The sequence below is a fragment of the Capsicum annuum genome, chromosome 4, assembly GCF_002878395.1.
Source record: "Capsicum annuum cultivar UCD-10X-F1 chromosome 4, UCD10Xv1.1, whole genome shotgun sequence".
Taxonomy (NCBI): domain Eukaryota; kingdom Viridiplantae; phylum Streptophyta; class Magnoliopsida; order Solanales; family Solanaceae; genus Capsicum; species Capsicum annuum.
This window is the reverse complement of record NC_061114.1, coordinates 49,581,120-49,604,200: the sequence shown is the minus strand read 5'-3', so window position 1 is coordinate 49,604,200 and position 23,081 is coordinate 49,581,120.

The window sequence follows — 23,081 nt, the reverse complement described above, 5'->3', positions numbered from 1 at the left end:
CACTGCGGTGCCTAACCATTACCTAGTACTTTCATGCTCTCTCTCTTCCATATGAGATTCAGCACCTTTCATGACATTCCACAAGTATTTTCCCATAACTAACATAGCATAAATTTTAGAAAATTAAATTCAATACTCTTGACTCTTTTTAGAGACTAACTTTCAAGCAATAATAGCTCTCACCGCTTAAGAAATTTTAATAAGGGTGAATATTCAACTTGGAATTGTGAAGACAATGCATATAAGGACTACACAATAGCAGGCAGACATTCTAACAAAGAGACTGGGAAGAATACAGAATGTTCATTTGATCTCCAAGCTTAGAGTGCTTAAGGTGTTGTGTCATTGTGACATGATGAATCGTGATTAATTTTTGAATATGTAATTAGTTAGTTGTTAGATAGTGATAGAAAAATTCAGAGCAAAATCAGTGTTTACCTTTTTCTTACAGCAGAAGAAGATGATTTTGCCACCGAAAGAATCGCTCTAAGTCAATTTCGTTTCTCTTGGAAAAGGAATGTTAATCCACAAACTAAATGCTTACAATTTAGTGTTTTTTTATGCAGTCTTTTTCTCTGTGTTTCTGATGTTATTGTCATACACTTTGCTAAAGAAGAAAACTCAAAATATAAGGGGTGTGGGATAGTTTTTCTTTTGTAACTGTTCCCCCCAAAATTCAAAATTTAGTCTTCAATTTTCCTTTTCCAGATAAATGAGAAAACGGGTTGGGTCGGGCAGGTCCACATGGGCGACCCATGACCCAAAAAATCCAACATCTCCCACATTGTACATGGTGGACAAGACCCGAGCTAGTACTACATTAACAAGACACAAATTCATATGACAAATAGTTCGTGCGACCTATGAGCATCACGAGCTTTACCGTTAAGGTTTTATAAGCTACATTTAGGAATCTAATCACATATGGAAAGAATTCTCTACAAATATGAGGATACTTAACTCACAATACACCAGACATCATTCGTTACTTCAATAGTTACTCATCCGATCCCTAATCCTCTTAAAGAGGCAAACTTGAGTTCATGATTAACTTTATATACACAATTACACGTGACTCTTATATGGTTAGTGTAATATTTGATTTATGTAAACAAGCTAATATATTAATTTTAATCGTCTTTCCTTTCAACTCGAATCTATCTGTTCCAAATCAACTGATTTCCTAGACATGCACCGCATTACCGAATCTCTCATGGCTATTAGTAACATGCTAAAGTAGCAACACCGATCGAAACTTCAAGAAACAGTTAAAGGTCTAAGGGTATTTCAATGAAAAGTTAAAATAACTTTTAGGGTCTCACACAATGAAGAAGTAGGGATTTATTCTTCCATTAACCCATCAGTCGCTAAGCACACGTGGTATGAAATACGTGTTATGATGTTCTCACCTTATATTGGTGCATGTATCTTATTCTTTTAGCCATTCAACATCGTACATATCTAGGTCTAGACATTTCTAAATGTCTAACCTGAGTTTCTTTAATAATCCTCAAATCCCTATTCTTAGAGAAACTCATATCTGGATTTACAAAATAAGTCATTATCTAATGGTGGAAATTTTCTCTTTACATTCCTCGACGTAAGAGGTGATTGCTCATGTGAGAGAGCCAATCTCGCGACTTGTTCGACACACTATTTTAATACAACACATTTTCACATGCATATAAGATTGAATATAAATTCAAGATTCTTATTTAATAATAATTATAATCAAGTCATCTACAATGCATGAACATAATCATATCCTACGTAATCCTAGAGCCATAACATATTTCTCAAATAAGTCTCAAGATATCGCCTTGGTAAAGGGATCAGTTATCATTTCTCGTGTAGAAATGTATTGTAAATTTATTTCTCCAATTACTACTGTGTCTCTCATAAAGTTATACTTAATATCAATGTGTTTGGTCTTGATGTGATATTTATGATCCTCCGTATATGCGATAGCTGCTTGACTGTCACAATATAAAATCATGAGACCCTTAGAATTCTTTGCAATATTCAAATTCTCAAAGAATCCCTTCAACCAAACAGCTTCTTGTACTGCAGATACACAAGCCACAAATTCAAATTCTATAGTCAATAGGGTTGTGCAAGTTTTTTTCTTGATTTTTCTTGAAATTGCACCACCATTTAGCAAAAAGCCATAACCGAAAGTTGATTTTCTATCAAACTGGTCACCTGCCCCATCTGCATTTGTATAACCTCTTATGGATAAATCAAATCCACTATAACATAGTAAATAATCAACAGTTCCCTTCAGGTATCAAAAAATTTGCTTTACAGGATTTCAATGATCTCTTCCAAAATTGAATTGATACTTGCTAACCAGACCTACGGCATAACAAATGTCTAGATGGGTGCACATCATAGTGTACATCAAACTCCCAACTACACTGGAATATGGTACTTGGGACATGTCTTCTTTTTCTTTTTTAGTATGTGGAAACATTTCAAGGCTTAAAGTTTCACCTCTTGCTAAAGGAGTATCCATGGATTTGCATTCATTCGAAAACATTCCAAAATTTTCATTATGCATTTTTCTTAAGATAGACTCAAAATTTTCTTGGAACGGTCTCTTTGTATTTTAACACCCAATATATAGTCTGCTTCACCCATATATTTCATGTCAAATAACTTTGAAAGCCATGACTTAACAGTTTTTACATACTTCAAATTATTTCCATCTAATAAAATATCATCCACGTAAAGCAAAAGAATTACAAACATTTCATTGGACTCTTTCACATAGATGCAATGCTCTTCATCGATCATGGTGAAACCAAATGAAATCACTTTCTTATAAAATCTCAGGTACCACTACCTTAAAGACTCCTTAAGGCCATATATTGAATAGTTTAATTTACAAACCTTCTTTTCTTGGTCTTTAACAACAAAACCTACAGGTTGTTCCAAGTAGATTACCTCTTTTAGTTCTTTATTGAGAAAAGCAATCTTCACGTCTATTTGGTGTAATTCTAAATCTAAACGTGCAAATATAGCCAAAAGTAATCGAATTGAGGTAAATCTCACAACTCGTGAAAAAGTTTCCTCATAATCTATTCCAGCTTCTTGAGTAAAACCTTTTGCCACCAATCGTGCTTTGTGCCTTTCTATTGACCCATCTGATTTCCATTTAGCTTTGAGAATCCACTTGTTCCCAATAGCTTTACACCCAAAAGAAAGTTCAACTAGATCCCAGACTTTATTGGTTTTTATGGACTCTAATTCTTCTTTAATCGCTTTTATCCATTCATCTTTTTTAGGACTTGATAAAGCCTCAGTCATAAAATTAGGTTCATCCAATTCTATGGGAGATACCAGAAAGACATAATCCTCAATCTCATAAGATAGTTTAGGCACACCTTTTTTGGTACTCTTACATAATTGAAGTTCAGAATCCTCAATAGGATTTTGGGATTCACAACTCCCACTTAGACCAAAAATTATTTCTTGATCAATTGAATTATCAAACATGTCCCGTGACATTATTTGATCATCTGAATTCAATAATTCATAAAGAGGCTCATTTTCCTTTATTTCATTCTTTTCTGAAAAATCATTCTCCAGGAATGTGACATCTCGTGATTTAATTTCAGTAGTACTTCCATCTTCCAATTCACCAATAAACACATATCCTGTGGAGTGTTCTGAGTATCTTATAAAGGTACATTTCTTTCCTTTTGGACTTAGTTTTCCAAACTTACCAAAATGATCTTTAATATATGCAGCACAACCCCAAGGTCATAGATCATTAAAGTTTGGTTTATTACCAGTCCATAGTTCATAAGGAGTAGAAGATACTAATTTAGAAGGCACTTTATTCAATATGTAGGCTGCAGTTAATAACGCATCTCCCCAGAAAGAGATTGGTAAATTTGCCTGCGCCATCATGGACCTTGTTATATCCAATAATGTTCTATTTCTTCTTTCAGCTACACCATTTTGTTGAGGTATATAAGGAGTAGTCAATTGTTTGACAATGCCTTTTTCAATACACAATTCTTCAAACTATTTTGACAAATATTCACGACCTCTATCGGTTTTTAATGTCTTTATACTTTTGTTTAATTGATTCTCAACTTCATTCATATATCTTTTGAAGCATTCAAGTGCTTCTGATTTATGAGATATCAAATAGATATAACCAAAGCGCGTGAAATCATTAATAAATATAATAAAATATGAAGCACCAGTCCTTTCCCTCACATTTATTGGACCATAGATATCATAATAAATTAATTATAATAGGAATTCAGCTCTTTTAGCCTTCCCAAATGGTTTATCTGTAATCTTTTCGGCAAAATAATTTTGACAAGTTGGCATTTCAATTTTGTAGAAAGAGCCTAGATGTCCTTCTTTTGTCAATCTATTCATTCGGTCTTTCCCTATGTGACCCAATCTAGCATGCCATGTAAGTATATCAAAATCATTATTACTTGAATAACATGACATTACATAACGATCTACATAATAGTCATAAGTTGAAGGATTACAATCTAAAACAATAAAGAGATCATAACAATGTTCAAAACCATAAAAAACATTATCTAGACTAATTCTTACATAATTACGACTAAAAAATAAATGAAAACCAACATCTAAAAGAACAGACACAGATACTAAGTTTCGTTGAATTTCTGGAGCATATAGGACGTCATGCAACATTAAAGAAAGGCCTTCACACAAATCTACTTTGCAAGTGCCAATCCCTTTGAATTCAAGTCTAGAATTATTTCCTACATATATCCACCTTGATCCAGGTGAAACTCGATGGGACTCCACAAACACTTCTCGATCTCAAATCACATGGTTGGTGGCTCTTGAGTCTACAATCCACATAGGATAAGATTTAGTTAATAAAGCAGTGCTAGAAATATATGTAGCACTAAGAGTTGCATTTAGAAATGCTAATTTTTTCTACTCAAGACATTCATGAGCTAAATGACCTAGATTTTGGGAATTGTAACACTTCATCTTGATCTTGTCTTTCTTCTTGAAAAACCTTTTTTCCCTTCTTGGAATTTGGCTTGTTCTTTTTCTCAGAGAGCCCTTCTTTGGTATCTTTACCCTTTCTATTCTTTTTCTACTGCTTCTTACACTTGAATCCTGAAGAATTCTTACCACTTGATTCTTCCATAAAGGTATCAGAAGCAGCTTTAGCAGCACCAAGCCGCTCATCTTCAAGTTCAACGTGACGTGCAACATCAGAAAAAGTTTTGATGTTGCCATTGTGGGTTAAGTTGACCTTCAAGTGTTCCCAATTGTTGGGAAGTGATTGGATCACTGTTTTCACCTGCTGCTCATCCAATAGAATGTGACCAACACTTTTGAGTTGAGCTATCATATTCGACATCACCCTAAGGGGTTGTTTGATGTTCTGATCATGACGCTTCTTATAAGTGTCAAACTTGATAGTAGGATGTCTAAGACGGGTGACAGAAGTACCCCCATATGTTCCTCACAAGTGATCCCAGACGGCATTAGCAGTAGGAAATTCCTCACACTCATGTATGAGGTCATCAACCACATAACTTACAATGATTCCACATGCAATGGAATCAGCTTTTTTCCAAGTCTTATAGGCTTCAAGGTCTCTTCTGTGTTGTGCAGTATTGTCCTCTTCTGGTAGAATTAAGACATGGTTAATACCTTCAAGAGTGTTTTGCTCTCTCAGTACATACGACATCTTACGACTGCAAAGGTCGTAGTTGTCTCCATTTAGTTTTTCTCCTTTGTTCAAGTCAGCAATTATGCTTTTAGATGTCATGTCTATTATTAAGAGACAATTATGCAAGTGTGTTATCAATTATGCATGCAAATTACACATTTAAGCAAATAATTTCACCTAAAGGTTTCATGTTTAGTGTAAAATCGAAAGGACACTTAAGAATCCAATTATAATATACGGACTAAACACTTGACCAAAATTAGAAATTAATTTCTTAATGTATATTAGGATGATAGCTTTCAATTAAGTCATTTTAAACTCAAATAAATGAATCAAATTCACGTAAGAAGAGATAAACAACTTAATATATATAATATATAAAGTTAATGAGTAACTTCATGCTACAAGTCAATCAAAAAATAAAAGTCATTCTATAAATATTCTAGACGACTTATGTACACCCAAAAAGGCTCTCTAGGCCAAATCTCGTGGTAAACATCTATTAATCTCTCGCCCCAAGGGTCACGGAGAGAATTTACTAAAATAGCTAATGCTTCCCAATCCGAGATTTCTACATACTTTTCTAGTTCTACACATTTCATTTCAAACAGATGTATAAAACTAGAAACACTAATATTAGGTGATATCTTAAAAGACTTGAACTTTTTCAATTTCTTTTCTCTTTCCTTTCGTATAGCCTTTTTATTTTATAACAGATTTTGTGTCTCTTTGGGGACACCATTTCGTTTGATCTCACGACCTCGGAAATATGTCTTTCAACGATGTGCTCTTTCACTTTGTCTCTTTGCTCGACATCCAAAACTCCCACTTAGAGTGATTCAAGCTTGTCCTCGTTCAGCCATTTCTGAAATAGGAACCAAGAAACAATAAGAATGGTCTAAGCACTCAATGTGAAACTTATGTCACAATTTATCGTAGAAGACAAAATCTTAATCTGTTAAAAAAAATAGGGACTAATTAAGGGCATAAAAATTTCAAGTCTAATTCAAATATTTATATCACCAAAAATTATTAAGAGTCCTTTTTTAATACCTTAAAAAAGGGAATATCTTACTATTCATGAAGTAACATGAAAGATAAATTGTATAAAAAAATATAGCAGCAGTACACCGTTCTCATAACAAAATACATGAAAACAAGTGCAATTCGTCACTTTTCTTTTTTAATTTAATATAAAAAAAGGTGTAATTTGACCAAAACAAAATAATACGGATGTTAATGATCCAGGCATACTTTTCAAAAAAAAAAATTAAAGTGCCTTATCATTTTTATCACAAGACGAACCCAGATTATTCATCGGTTCTTATTAATCTTCTTCTCCTTTGTGATTTTTTTTAAATAATCCTTCATCTTAACTTATGACGAAGAAGAAAAATAAATAATTAATAGCCGAATCTAAAACACAACATCAGCGTGTCTGATTCCAGATTTTAAGTTTTTCGGGGATTTTTTTTGTCGGAATCAGCCGTACCAAACCCAAAATCCACTTTCAACCACTGGATCCACCCACTAACAGCTAAACCGTCGTTGAAAATGGTCTGGAGACGCCTTAATAGGCAACCAACATCCATCGTTCATCTGACTAGATAAGTAACATCTGACTGGTCTAGAGGGGCGTCTGATCAAAGACCGGCAGCGCGTCTGTCTGGAGACCAAATTCTTACAGGTAATTTATGAGTTTTTGCACACTTAACTCGAGAAATAACATTAAAACAGGATAATTCATTCTAGTCTCAGATGCCACTGATAGAAAAATTCAAAGCAAAATCAGTGTTTACCTTTTTCTTGCAGCGAAAGAAGATTTTGTCACTGAAAGAATCGCTCCAAGTCAATTTTGTTTCTCTTGGAAACGGAATGCTAATCCACAAACTAAATGGTTACAATTTAGTATTTTTGTTGATGCAGTCTTTTTCTCTGTGTTTCTGATATTATTGTCATACACTTTACTGAAGAAGAAAACTCAAAATATAAGGGGTATGAGACAGTTTTTCTTTTGTAACTGTTCCCCCAAAATTCAAAATTTAGTCTTTGATTTTCTTTTTTCAGATAAATGAGAAAATGGGTCAGGTCGGATCAGTTCACATGGGTGACCCATGACCCAAAAAATCCAACAGATAGCATTAGTCAGTTTGAATTCTATTGTAACAGTAATTAGTTAGGCGGTAATTAGCAGAGAGTAGAGTAGTATAAGAATGAACAAACCTAACAAAACAAGATTTTTATATAGAAAAGTTAAATCAATAAAACTATGGTTGCACACAAACTTAATTGTGTTTAATTGATGAAAAAATAAAGGTAACTAATCAATCCCCTTCTTATATCTATCAAAAGGATAATTAAGAGAATGAAAAAGAAAGGTAGATGAGTTCTCTACACATTGGGATGCAATTCCATAGTAGGCACCACAGACTTATATATCTCAAATATCAATCTATTTTCAAACTCGATATTCGTATAACTCACTTCAACTTGGCGAGACTTGGAAAATATTTTGCTTACAAATTCCCATATTGATGATTTCTTCCCACAAACCTAGTAACTTTGATGTTGTTCCTTCCAGAATCATCATCCTGACTATAATATTTTGGGAAAAAACATGTTCTCCCCCTTAAAGTTGTAACGAAAATTCACTTTAGTCATTAAACTTAACCTGTAATAGTTTACCCTCTTAACAACTTTCAAATTAATTTTATGACCCCCTTAATGGCTGACGTGGCAAAAAGATAAAAAAAATAAAGTGCATTTTTTATTTAAAAAATTCAAAAAAAAAAGTGGATCCCACTTTTAAATTTTTAACCACTTATTCTTTTTTTCTTCTTCTTCATACCCCACCACCCCTTCTTTTCTCCTTTCATTATTTTTTTTCACTCCTACACATTAACAACTCCAATCAAATACATATCAAGAATATTTTCTTGTGAATTTTTGCAATAAGATCATCTTTCTTTAACAAAAATCTTGAAGAACTAGACGAAGCTCCATTAAAACATCAACCAGCCACCTTGAACACCCGAAAAAAGCAACCAAACCACCTCCACCATCCAAACAATATTCCCTGCATCGATCATCAATGGAGCTCGCTGCTCCGGTGAAACCACCATCGATACCCCTCCTTTCATTCATTATGTTTGAACCTTCATTAACACAACCAAGCAAACACCACCACTGAAATCAACCACAACAACACCTAGCAACCGATGATACCTACCACTTAATTCCGATCACCACTACCAATCCCCAAGGATAAATAGTTAACCAAAAGGGTCTCCACTATATATATTATTTTTGTTTTTAAGTCCATTTTTACTTGATATGGGTATGTTTTGTTATGTGTTTTTCAGTTAGATTCTGAATTTTATTTGTTTATTGGGTATTGATCAATTTTGTTGTTTTGGGTGTTCTTTAGAGTGTTTAAGATTATTTTTTTATGTGAGTATGGTTGATTTTGATTTGTAGATGGATGTAGGTGTAGAGGGGGGAGGGGGCGATCTGAATAAGAAGGGGGTCTGAAGAAAAAGAAAAAGGGGGCATATATATATATATATATCATGACACTGATTTGGGAATGACATGACGTGTGTGTAGTGCAATCTCCGTTGTGAGAGTGGGATTATGATTTTGAGGTTGTATTTAATTCACTTGAAAGTTCTTAAAGGGGGTAAACAATTACAGGTTAAGTTTAATGACTAAAGTGAGTTTACGTTACAACTTTAGGGGGGAAAACATGTCTTTTCCTAATATTTTCTTCTTGATCTCCATTGCCTATTCAAGTTTATGCTGCACGGACTCTTCAAGAATGTCAATCGATGCGTACCGGATTCTCCAAAACTAGTTTATTTTTTTAGAATCAAACATTAGTACGGCATTGAAGTGAAGAGTCCATGCAACATAGATCAAGTCTCCATGGAATACATTCCAAAGTGATTTTTATCAAACCCATAAAAACTTTCAATTCAATTGCAATATGTTTGTAAGGAATGTAATTACGGGGATCCGGCTCATCCTCATTTCCCCTCTCTCTAATTTCTCCAAGTTCTTGTTTGGATTGAAGACACATGTCATAGTTTAAAATTAATGATTGAGATTTAATGAGTAAAATAAATATTCTAACCATAGTTATCTATTTTCATATATTTAGTTATATTTGCTCTTTAAGTATCCATTATATATTTTACTCAATGATAAAAAAATTTCTTTACTGATCATAGTTATCTACTTCCATATATATAGTTATATTTGCCCCTTAAATATCCATTATATATTTTACTCAATGCTTTAAAAAAATTTACAAGTACGAATATGTATTAAAAAATTTTCCTAAATATTTTTGTTTTTTTAAATTCATAATATGGCTAAAGTTTTAATTTTTCTAATTGAGAATTCAAAAGAGCTACGTAAAGAAAATTTAATAAATTTATTTGGTACAATCTTTATATTTGATTTGGCATAATATAATGAATTTATTTGTCACGGAAAGAAAATAAAATTAGAAAAACTTCAAGGCACGATCTTTATTTTCTTATTTGAAAAATATTACTTGAGAAAAATGGCAAACATTAGAGAAAAAAAATAAAACCCGGCAGAAAATTATTCAAGGAAAGAAAGAAAATAGTTTAATATATTTAAGAAAGATATAATGGATTGTTAAAAATATTTAAGCAACAAATATATGGAAGTAGATAAGCATAGTTCGAACTTTCATTTAACTAATTAAATATCAATCATTAATTTTAAACTATGACATGTGTCTTCAATTTAAGAAAGAACTTGAAAAAATTGGAGAGAAGAAAAATGAAAAGGAACCGGATCCATAATTATGGTTTGATAGAAAGGAAGAATGAAGTTCTAGGTTTTATATGACAAGGAAAAATTTAAAAAAACGTGTATGATAGAATATATACAATGAAGGAAAAAGGCTAAAATATGACATTGAACTATCAAAAATGACTCATTTATGCCATCAGTTAAGTTCGGCTCATTCATGCCATCGCCATTACAAAACCAGCTCATCCATCTCATTACTTTTTAACGGTGAATTATCAAAACAGCTTTGCCACGTGGACTTTTATTAGAGATCCACATCATTATTTTAAATAAGAAAAAATGTTCAAATATTCCACTGAACTATCAAAAATAGCTCATTTATGCCATCAGATAAAAGTTTGGCTCATTCGTGCCATTGTCATTACAAAATCAACTCACGCATGTCATTATTTTTTAATGGTGCGTTTTCAAAAACAGCTTTGCTATGTGGCCTTTTGTTAGAGGTCCATGTCATTAATTACAATAAATCATTATTAATTTCAAAATATCTTAGACCCATTACAAAGAACCAATCCATTTAACCTAACCCCACCCACACCCATTAAAGTATTTTTTTTCTGTAACAACTATTTTTCGGATCAGAAAAAATAGTGATTAATGCATATCCTTTGGTTATTTCTTGTTGATTCTAAATCATTACAAATGTTACGCTTAACAGAAACCTCAAAAGTCCTATCCTACAGTAACTGATTAGTTGTAATTTTAGTGACTTCAATATATACTACGAAGTTACAAGAAAAAAAGTCAATGAACGAGTAAGGCAAGCAAGAAAAAGAAGGATATGTACCAATAGAAATCTCCATTCTCCCATCACGAATTAGGGGAACATAGATTATTGAAAAATCATTTCCAAATAACGTCTTAAAAGAAGTCCACTATCCTAATTATTTCGCCATGTATATAGATAACTTATCACATCACTATGGCATAAATGGTAGAATAAATATTTTCGATACTAAGTAATTTCAGATATTGTAAAATTAATATTGATTTATTTTAATTAATTACATAGACTTCTAACAAAATGCCACGTGGAAAAGCTGTTTTTCAAATTCCACCATTAAAAAGTAATAGCATGGGTGATCTGATTTTGTAACGGTGATAGCATGAATGAGCTGAACTTGTAACTGATGGCGTAAATGAGCTATTTTTGATAGTTCAATGATATATTTGAGCATTTTTTTATTATTTTAATTAATGACGTAAACCTCTAAAAAAGGCCATATGACAAAGTTGTTTTTGAAAATCACTGTTAAAAAGTAATGACATGAACGAGTTGATTTTGTAACATTTGTCACACCCCTTTTTTTGCCTGAGGTTGGATTCAAAGGATTTTTTCAATTGAAGTGATGATTTTGAATAGGTATTAGTTTATTTACAGAGTCGCTACATGAAATTGAGTTATGGTGTTCCAAGTCACCTTATTGAATCCCTAATCAAAAGGAAATGATCCTTTATTTTAGTCTGTGAAAATAGAAGATCGGGTAAGGAAATCTATTGACTGAGGGGAAGTTGTGAAGCACCCCTCGAGTCCCTTGGTTCTAGCACGATCACTTTTATTAACTTATCTTGACTTAAACTATTTTTTGATAAATTATGTTAGGTCCTAAGTTTGCTCGTTTTTAATATCTAAAATTTGTCTATATATCTTATATTAAACTAGTAAAAATTAATTTTAAAAAATATTTATCAAGATACATTGTTGCATCCTTTAATTATTTTTAAATGTCTCAAATAGATGTGTGCACCGCATTCTTAATTGAGACAAAAAATTTAAAATTGTCTAAAATTTGCCTAGCGTTAAAGGTGTGGTTTTTCTCTTAAAATCTCATAACAATTTATCCATTCGAAATGTTACTTAACCTTAACAATAACTTCCGAGCAAAATTCATTCAAGGCGATCAATTAATTTAACAAATAATTATTAAGCTTTATCAATAACAATAAATAAAAATAATAAAATAATGAAATAAAATAAATAATAAAATACATAAATATACCTATATTATGCTAAATTTTAATATTACCCATCCCTAAAAGTTGGACCCTCTTTTGATTCTCCTCAATCTTTTCGATATACTAAAAAAATAGAACCTAGAAATCTTCAAACTGACACATTTAGTCCAAAAAAAAGATAACTTCCCTGACAAAAACTTATCCATATATCTACTGTGTCCATTTTCTCTTTCAACTTTATCCATCAAAATTTAACAAATTTTTCCTTAATTAACAACTATTCTACTAATTCTCCCTTGTGGTGCGGCAATGCTGAGAGAATGGGAAAAGGGGGTGGTGCAGTGACGGCCGCTAGCTGGAGTGGAATTTTTGATGGCCACGGTTGGTTAAAATCGAAAAAACAACCAGTGAGGTGCATTTTTCGATGATTTTAAGTCATTGACCGATCTAGTGACGGGAAAAGGAGGAAAACAGCGGTGAAGTTGGTTCGCCGGTGGTGGCCAGTTGATTTCAGCATTTCCCAGTAAATGAGGGGCTACAAAGGTGTGCATGTAGTATGCGTGTATGTGTACTTTTCTGATTCGGCGACTGGTGGGTTGAAGGGGGCATATTTTAGTAGAAATCCATTGGAGAAAAGTCGATCGGACTGAGCATAGGCTATTTTCCAATGGGTTATCATCGGAATCGACCAAGGGGTCGAATTTAGTGGGTTTCTGGCGTGTTTTCGACACAGTGTTCCGGGGGTGGTTCAGCCGGAACTAAAACTGGTTCGTCGATATTCTTCAGCGATTGACTAGTGCTTTTTTTTATTACTCTCTCTCTCTCTTCTTTTTAGATTTTTCTTCACTGGTTTTCTATCAATTGTATTACTATGTATAGTGTGTTGTGTGTGCAGGTATGCATTAATGAATGGACAAAATAGAAGATTGTGTATTCTTTGGTTTTTGTTTAGTCTGTGTATGCATGCCCACTGTGATTGTGTGTGAATATCCTATGTGTATATATTGTTATGTGATTGAAAGAAAAATCAAATAGCGTGTGGATGTGTGCTTGTGCCCATGAGGGTTTTCACCAATAAGACTCTCTCATATTGTACTGTTTTCATAACTTACGGTGCCCAGGAGGGTTTTCACCAATAAGACTCTCTCATTTTTTATTGTTCTCACAACTTACTGTCGTTTTATGGTGCCCAGGAGGGTTTTTAACAATAAGACTTTCTCATTTTTATTTTTCTCAACATTTGTGTTGATGAAAAAAAATGATGCCCAAAATATGAAACATCATATACCTATACGTGCTTAGCCTTAACATTTTCAAAGGTTGATGTGAAGGTCTTTCTTTGGTTATACCTTGTCTTTTGGATAGGGCTAGAAAGAAAGGGCAACATGAGGCTCAAAATATATATAACATGGGGTGAGATTTACAACTTCTGGAATCAACTCACAAAGAAAATAACTTTGCCCCAGTTTTATTTCATATTGGGTAACTTAAATTTTTACTTTGTTGGACCGAACCCTAGAGTAGGGATGCCTACGTATCTTGTCGTATCAAGAATCAGGTGAAACAAAGTTCAGGCAACTCATTCTTTTGCTTGATTTTGATCTTTTTTAAACTTTTGACTTTAATTGATATCAAAAGAGGGTTACGAAAGAAAAATTAAACCAAAGCTCAAAAGGGTTAATATAATATTTGGATAGCAAAACAAAATGTCTTCATCATTTCAATCCTTTAAAATACAAGTACAAAACATACATAACATAATTGTACATGAATATCATACATAATATCTCTTGACTGCATTAGCATTGACCGGTATTTTTTCTATTTTACCTTCTACATCTATCAGATATAATGCACCATTGGGTAACACTTTTTCCACCATGAATGGTCCTTACCAATTAGGAGAAAACTTTCCTTTGGCTTCAATCTAATGGTGAAGGATGAGTCTCAGTATTAACTGACCTGCTTCAAAATATCTGGGACGCACCTTTCTGTTATATGCCTGTGTTATTCTCTTCTGGTATAGTTGATCGTGACATACTGACGTCAATCATTTTTCATCAATCAGGCTTAATTTCTCCAATCGAGTTTTGACCCACTGATCATCATCAATTTTGTATTCTATAGCTACTTAAAGAGATGGAATCTCAATCTCTGCAAGTATAACTACTTCAGTTTTGTATACTAATAAGTAAGGAGTTGCGCTAATTGAAGTCTGAACTGTAGTACGATAACCCAATAAAGCAAAAGGCAACTTTTCATGCCATTATCGAGATCCTTGCACCATCTTGCGGAGTATTTTCTTTAGGTTCTTGTTGGTAGCTTCTATAGCCTCATTCGACTTTGGGCGATAAGGAGTTGAATTTCGATGCATAATCTTAAATTACTGACATACTTCTTGCATCAAATGGCTATTGATATTTGCAGCATTATCCGTGACAATTGTCTTTGGAATGCTGAATCAACAAATAATGTTAGAGTGAACAAAATTAACCACTGCGTTCTTAGTCATTGACTTGAAAGTTGTTGCTTTCACCCACTTGTGAAATAATCAATGGCTACCAAGATGAACCTATCTCCATTCGACACTTTTGGTTAACTTGGTCCAATTACGTCCATTCCCAAGGACATGAAAGGCCATGGAGCAGCCATTGTATACAACTCAGATGGAGGGTAATATATCAAGTCACCATGTACCTAGCATGCATGACACTTATGAATGAAACGGATGAAATCTCTCTCCATGGTAAGCCAATAGTAACCTGCTCAAAGTATTTTATTTTCCATAACATACCCATTTATATGTGGTCCATAAATCCCTAGAATGTACTTCAGTCATGATATTTGAAGCATATTTAGCATCTATACATCTTAAAAGTCCTAAATCTGGAGTCCTCTTGTATAAGATTCCCTCACTCAAGAAAAATCCACTAGCCAGTGGTCGAATGGTTCTCTTTTGGTTACCATTAGCAAGTATTGTATATTTTCCAGCCTGAATATATTCGTTAATATCATGGAACCAAGGCTCCCCATCAAGTTCTTCCTCAACCAAATTACAATATGCATGTTGATCACGAATCTGTATATACAAAGAATCGATGTGGGTCTTGTTAGGATATTGGAGCATCAAAGATAAGGTTGCCAAAGCATCAGAAATCTCATTATAAACTCTAGGAATGTGTTTGAACCTTACTGATACAAATCACTGACAAAGATTTTGCAAACAACCTCAATACAGTATAAGCTTTAAGTCACGAGTCTCCCAATCTCCTTGGATATGGTGGACTAGTAAGTCTGTATCCTAATACCAACAGTTCTTGAATTCCCATGTCAACAGCTAGTCTCAAACCTAGAATTCAAGCTTCGTATTCTACTATATTATTGGTACAGTAGAATTGAAGCTAGGCTGTTACATGATAATATTGTCCCGATTCACAAATAAGAACTGCTCCTATCCCAACTTCTTTTACAATAATAGCTCCATCCAAGAACAACTTCCAACCTGAATAGCAACTTTCAAAAATAACCTCATCAACACACAATACCTCTTCATATAAAAAAATAAATCTTCACTGGCTCATATCCCTCATCAATAGGATTTTCAGCCAAATAATCTACTAAAGCTTGAGATTTTATTACAGTTCGTGTTACATAGATAATATCAAATTCTCTGAGAAGTATCTGCCATTTCGTGAGTCTACCTGTGCGCATAGGCTTCTAAAAATGTACTTTAAGGGATCCATACAGGAAATAAGGTAAGTAGTGTAAGATAAAAAGTAATGCTTCAGCTTTTTTTCCACCCAAGTTAAGGTACAGCATGTGTTTTCAAGAAGAGTGTACTTAGCCTCGTAAGTGGTAAATATTTTGCTAAGGTAGTAGATGGCTTGTTATTTTTTGCCTGTGACATCATGTTGACCAAATACACATCCAAAAGAGTTGTCTAAAATAGACATGTACAGTATCAGGGTCTACCTGGCTCTTGTGGAACCAAAACAGGTGGATTCGACAAGTATCTCTTGACTTTGTCAAATGCCTCTTGACATTCTTCAATCCTTTCAAATTTAGCATTCTTTTTCAACAACTTGAATATTGGCTCGCAGGTTGTCGTAAGTTAGGCAATGAATATACTAATATAATTCAACCTTTTAATTAAACTCATAACCTTTATTTTGTTCTTTAGAGAAAGAAGTTCTTGAATATCTTTTATCTTCGAAGGATATAAATCAATGCGATGTCTACTGACTATAAACCGCAAGAACTTTCCAGACGAGACTCCAAATAGACATTTTGCTGGATTAAGTTTGAGATTACACCTGCAAAGCCTTTTGAAGAATTTTTTTAGATCCTTGACAAGGTCGGACTGCTCTTTTGACTTAATGATCACATCATCCGCATAAACCTAAATCTCTTTATGTATCATGTCATGAAACATTATGGTCATCGCCCTCATGTAAGTTGCTCCAGCATTCTTTAGTCCAAGTGGCATGACTTGATAATAGTATGTCCACTATAATGTGATAAATGATGTCTTTTATGTATCTTTTTGGTCTATAATGATCTGGTGATACCCCGTGAAACAATCCACAAAAGATGCAAGCTTATGTTTGGTACAATTGTCTAATAAAATATGGATATTGGGAAGTAGAAAATTATTTTTTGGACTTGATTTATTTAGATCATGATAATCAACACACATACGAACCTTGCCATCTATCTTGGGAACAGGGACAATATTGGCTAACCAAGTAGGATATTGTGCCACTCAAATGACTTTAGCCTCAAGTTGCCTTATGATTTCCTCTTTGATTTTTACACTCATGTCATTTTTAAGCTTCCTTAACTTTTGCTTGACAGGAGTGAAAGCAGGAACAATTGGCAACTTATGAACTACCAAATCAGTGCTCAAACCAGGCATGTCATCATAGACCATGCAAAGATATCCTTGAAATCAAACAAAGCTTCAATTATTTCTTTCTTTTATTGTGGTCGATCATGTACACTTATCTTAGTCTCCCTAACATTTCATGATCTCTTAGATTGATTGCTTCCGTTTTATCCATATTGAGGTTTGACTTATTCTCAAACTGATTGAAATCTTTGCTTACTTCCTCGAGTGCTTCTTTTTCGTCGTATTCATCTTCTTTATTCATTATTTCATAATTATACTGAGTTTTAAGATTTGGTTAACTATTCTTTATGCATGTCATATCACTTAAATTGGCATAGAAAGAACTGTATAATAGAAAATAAATATTAGACTTAAAATACAACAAAGGGAAACTACATTTCATTAAAAACAAAGATAGAAGAGCTTTAACCTAAAAACAACAAGATAAAGATCTAAATTACAACCCTAGAATGATTCAAATTGCAAAAGGAAAAACAAAAAAACTACCAAGACTCCTTCATAGTAAGGAGAAGAGTGGATTCCCAATTGTTAAGCTAGACATCAGGGCCAATAAACTGCACATCTGTATTGTCGGTACCTTCCCTAATTTCAACCATATCAACTTCAATAAGAATATTCTAGAAGAGGTCGATCAACTCTGTATCATTATCATTCATTGATTCTATGGTAGGAAATGTAGAGGACCCAACAGCATTGACTTTGATAAAAGGTTCGTTGAGTGTCGGTATTGTCTTGGTAAGTGACCATGAATCTCTCTTACGCTTCTTAGCCTTTTTTTATCCTTAAAAGTGGGCTCGTATCCTAAACCAAAGGTACCAAAGCTCTCATGGTGGTATACTGGATAAGCCCTGCCTTGTAAAGACATCCCTAGACCTTTCCCTATTTCAAAACCATGCTTTAATATTTAGTTCACTACCATAATAGATGTGGAGGACAATTGTCGTCTTGCAATGAGATTCCCCTCAAAGATATGCTCAACAGCCACTGCCTCAAAAGCTTGATAAATTGGTGATCAATCTGCATTGTAAGCCCTAATAGATGAAATTGAACAGTCTTTATACATGGACAAATCCCCTTCACCATGAACAACTACTTCTTGTCTGCCATTTTCAAACTTGACCATTTAGTGTAACATAGATGCAATTGCCCCAACCCTATAAACCCATGGCCTTTCTAATAGCATATTATATGAAGCATCGATGTTCAGCACTTGGAAATCCATGGCAAAATCCATAGGCCCTAGTGTCAGTATAAGTTTTCTCTTACCAATGGCACTTATTTTTCTCCATCAAATCCTCTGACACATACATTATTAGGTTGGATCCTTTCCACGTTAACATTTAGTTTTTGCAAAGTTGACATAGGACAAATATTAAAACTAGACCCTCTATCAATCAGTACTCGAGTGACATATGAATTCTCATACTTCACAGTAATATACAGGCCTCGATTATGTCCAATACCTTCTGTGGGCAATGCATCATCTGAGAAAGTGATCCTATTTATCTCAAAGATTCTACCAAGAATTTTCTCTAATTGGTTTACCTTAATATCACTGGGCATATACGCCTCATTTAAAATATTCATTATATCTTTGCAATACTTCTCCGAGTGTATTAATAAAGACAACAAAGAAATCTGGGTTGGCGTCTTCCTCAATTATTTCACAATAGAATATTCTAACAATTTCATATTCTTCAGGAATTCTTCATCCTCATCTTCGGTAACTGGTTTTTTGACTAGAATTTGGTCTTTATTGCCTTATTTAGCTTTTCTTAACACTTCTAGATCATAACACCTCCCCGAATGGGTTAATCGTCCTACTCCGTCCACTTCTTTAATAACTTTCTTCCCCTTGTATGTCACCAAAATAGGATTGTAGTTCCAAGGGACTGACTTGGCGTTAACCATAGGAAGTTGTGACACCGGCTTAATCACAATTGGAGTTATGGGAGCTCCTCTTAATATTAAGAGAGTCTTGGTGAGCCTCCTAAGAACAATAAGCTTTGGTTTTATCTGACCTGACCCAACACTTTCTAAAATTTCTTTCCCCATAACTAAAGAAGTATTCAATAATTTGGGTTTTGTTACTACCTCATTTATTTTTGTAGGTTTTACCTTCATTAAATCCATAATATTTACTAAATTTCCATATCATTTTTTATCTTAACCATAGGCTTAAGGAAACTACAACCTCTTTTCCACTATGTATCAACTCGAGCATATTTGTTTTAGTATGAGTTGGAAGTGGAATCTAATTAACGTTTGGAGCATCTGGACTTTGCACCAAAAAATTTTGTGCGTCGATCAGCTCTTGAATTGCTCTTTTCAAATACCAGCATTTTTCTGTGTCGTACCCTGGGGCATCAAAACACTATGGACATCATTTAAAATAGTCCAAGTGTTTCAGAGGAGGATTTTGGATCCTTCTTGTAATTGGGCTTAGAACATTCATGTTCCTCAATCTATGAAATAATCTGGCATAAGATATTCTGATAAGAGTGAAATTATCATCGCCTATGTAAGAATAACACCTTAGATTTTTTAGCTAGAATTCAAACCATTGTTCCTAAGTATACAGACCTGAACCCAATGATTCTATATCTATGTATATGTGATGATCAATTATATAGTGTGACAATTTCCTTTTATATCAGTCAAGGTCATAAAATCTCCTAACTCAAAGACGAGTTAAGAACGCTTCTATTGGTTAAGTTTTAGTAAACATTTTATCTTGGATCAATTTTTAAGGACCATTACTCCTTGTACATAATGAGGTACGTGGACTACTATATACCAAAAGAAAAATCATTGAATCTTATTTCCAACGCATTTGGTTTCACCTTAATCCAATATCGGAGTGTAAAGTTATACTCATTTTACTTCAGTATGTCCATCTGTCAACAAAGTGACGACCTGAGTCGATAAGCCATCAACTAAGTGACGACTTATCAGCCCAAGTCGTCAGCCTTAAATAGAATGCCATAAATTTTAGCTTCCAAGTAATGACATGAGTTGATAATTCATAACCTAAGTGATGACCTATCAGCCCAAGTCACAGCCCAACTAGAATTTCTCATCAAATTCAGCTTCCAAGTGATGACTTGAGGTGATAAGCCATCACCTAAGTGATGACTTATCAGACCAAGTCATAACCCATAAATAGTATTACATTGTCAATACTAGTTGCATTTTTTAAAGATAATTATGCATTATTATGCGTAATTAGCCATCACTTATCATTTTTAGGTGCCATTAACTCTCTCTACTCTGAATAATAAGATTAGGGTTTCCCCTCAAGATCATTTCCCAAGAACAAGATTCAAGCTCTTCTTTAAGAAAACTAAGAAATTATAATTCCTAATCCAAGAACGTTCAAGAAAAGTCTATTATTATTCGAGATCAAAGCTTTAAGGTATGTTAGATGTTCATCCATGGGCCCTTTTCACCCACGGGGTCCAAGAACCTAAATTTCAAGTATGATCCTTACATGTTTTTATGAATTATGTCCATGAACTTCCATAAATTTTGAATTTTATATCATGTTTACACGAAATTGTTGTTGTTATTAAATCCTACATATTTGAATGGTGTTGTTCGCTGAGTTAAGCCTTAGTTGGTGATTTTAGAATTGAAACTATGCTTTTACTATAAGTTTTAAAACTATTCCCAAGCTTAAGCCATGCATTGCAAGTATTTGATGAAATGCCTCAAAGAATGAGTTTTGAATATTTACTACATGTCATGTCCTCAAAGTTTTAGTATGATCTTGTCATTATTGCTATTGAGTCCTGGGATTTTGAATAGCCAAAATTTAGCTATTTATCTAGTTTTTCAGTACTTTCAGAATAGTTTTAGGTAAACCACCAACACTAACAGTTCAGTCAGTTGTCACAAGCAATCAAACTTACATTAGTTCAGAAATCAATGTCTTTCAGTTGGGAGTAAAACTTAGAACCGAGTGAACATAGGGATGGTGTATCCCATGTCAGTAGGCATGAGACACTTGTCTCCAACATCAGTAGGCATGAGATGTAAGTAGCATTCCCTAAGTTTCAAACCTACGGCGCCATCGTAGATTTATGGGGTCCCCCATCAGATAGGCATGACACCCTTATCCTTCAGAATATTAGATTCATGGATCCACACAGCCATTATTAGTACCCGTGGCATGGTACTGACACCCTTCCAATTAGGGTTACAGGTTGTACCCTGATGGTACATTAGGACATATCGATTATAGCTAGCTCCTACGATCTCAATTTAGTATTCAGTATACTTTAGTTCAGATTTGCATTGACCATAGCATATAGTTATCAGTTATTTAGTTATAAGATTTTAGTACATCAATTTACAGATTATTTTCAAAATTATGTTATATGCTTGGTCATGCATTCTTAGATTTTACAGCATTCACACATTCATATCAGTTATTTCGTTATCTCATGCTATTCAGTCAGTTTTTATTCCTATATATGATCTCATGTATATCATATTAACCCCATCTAGCATACCAGTACATTCAAAGTACTGATCGCATACTCATTTATTTCACTATGATATCTTATATCGTAGGTTAGGATGCTCAGGTTCTCAATCATACTTAGACATTCCAGCATATCAACAGCAGCATCCTGGTGAGTTCTTATACTTCGAGGATAAGTTTATCTTATATTAAGTTATGTCAGTAGTTCAGCTATTTAGTTAGTGAAGTTAGTTGGGGGTTTGTCCCATCAACTCCACAGTCAATAAGCTTTAGAGGCTTTTGGACACTTCAAACAGTCAGTCAGTTTGTCATTATTTTTATCTGTTTTCAGATAGTTATTTTCCAGAAGTTGTTTTCAGATTCATGACTCAGAAATATTTTAGTATTTAAAACCTTATGGAATATTCATACATTTTGCACATGTTATTTGTTATTATTATTCAGTGCTCACAGTAGTTACCAGCTCATGGGTTAGATTATGGTCACTTATGACCATAAGCACCGTGTGGTGGGCATTACAAACTTGGTATTAGAGCCTAAGGTTTTAAAGTATCCCAAGGAGTCTAAAATCTGCATTGAGTAAAGTCTTATGCATAGGTGTAAAGTATACCACACTTATGGGCAAGAGGCTACAAGACATTTTAGAAAAAGTTTCCCTTCTTTCATGTCTCAAATCATACATTAGAAGTGTTCTCTAAGTAACTTATGTAGATTCTCACATTACTCCATTCGTGCCAACTTTGCCTTATTCTTAAGGAAATAGAAATAGACAAGCATAAATCCTTTCAGATAGAACTTTCTCAGGTATTCCCCAAAGACAGTTATGGGATTGCATGTGGGGTTAAAAGAATCCCATCAATGCCTTCACATTCTAAAGTTTGAAATATTTCATTCATAAGTATGAAAAATTATGCTTATAGCCGAAGCCAAATGTGCTTTCAGATCCCTCCTCAGAATCCTATGATAGTGTATGACCTAGAGTTAGAAGCATAAATCCAGAAGTTTAGAAGCAGTAAAGTGGGGATAATATTATAAGAATTTGTTGGACCATGTATCCATGGAACTAGTTGTATAAAAGGTGAATCATTAGGCTTGAAAATAGTGTATGCAAGAATTTAGGTTTGTTAATTTGAAAATTTTATGTTGTTGATGTTGGGTATGTTGGTGTAATGGTAATTCCCATAGTGTAAGGA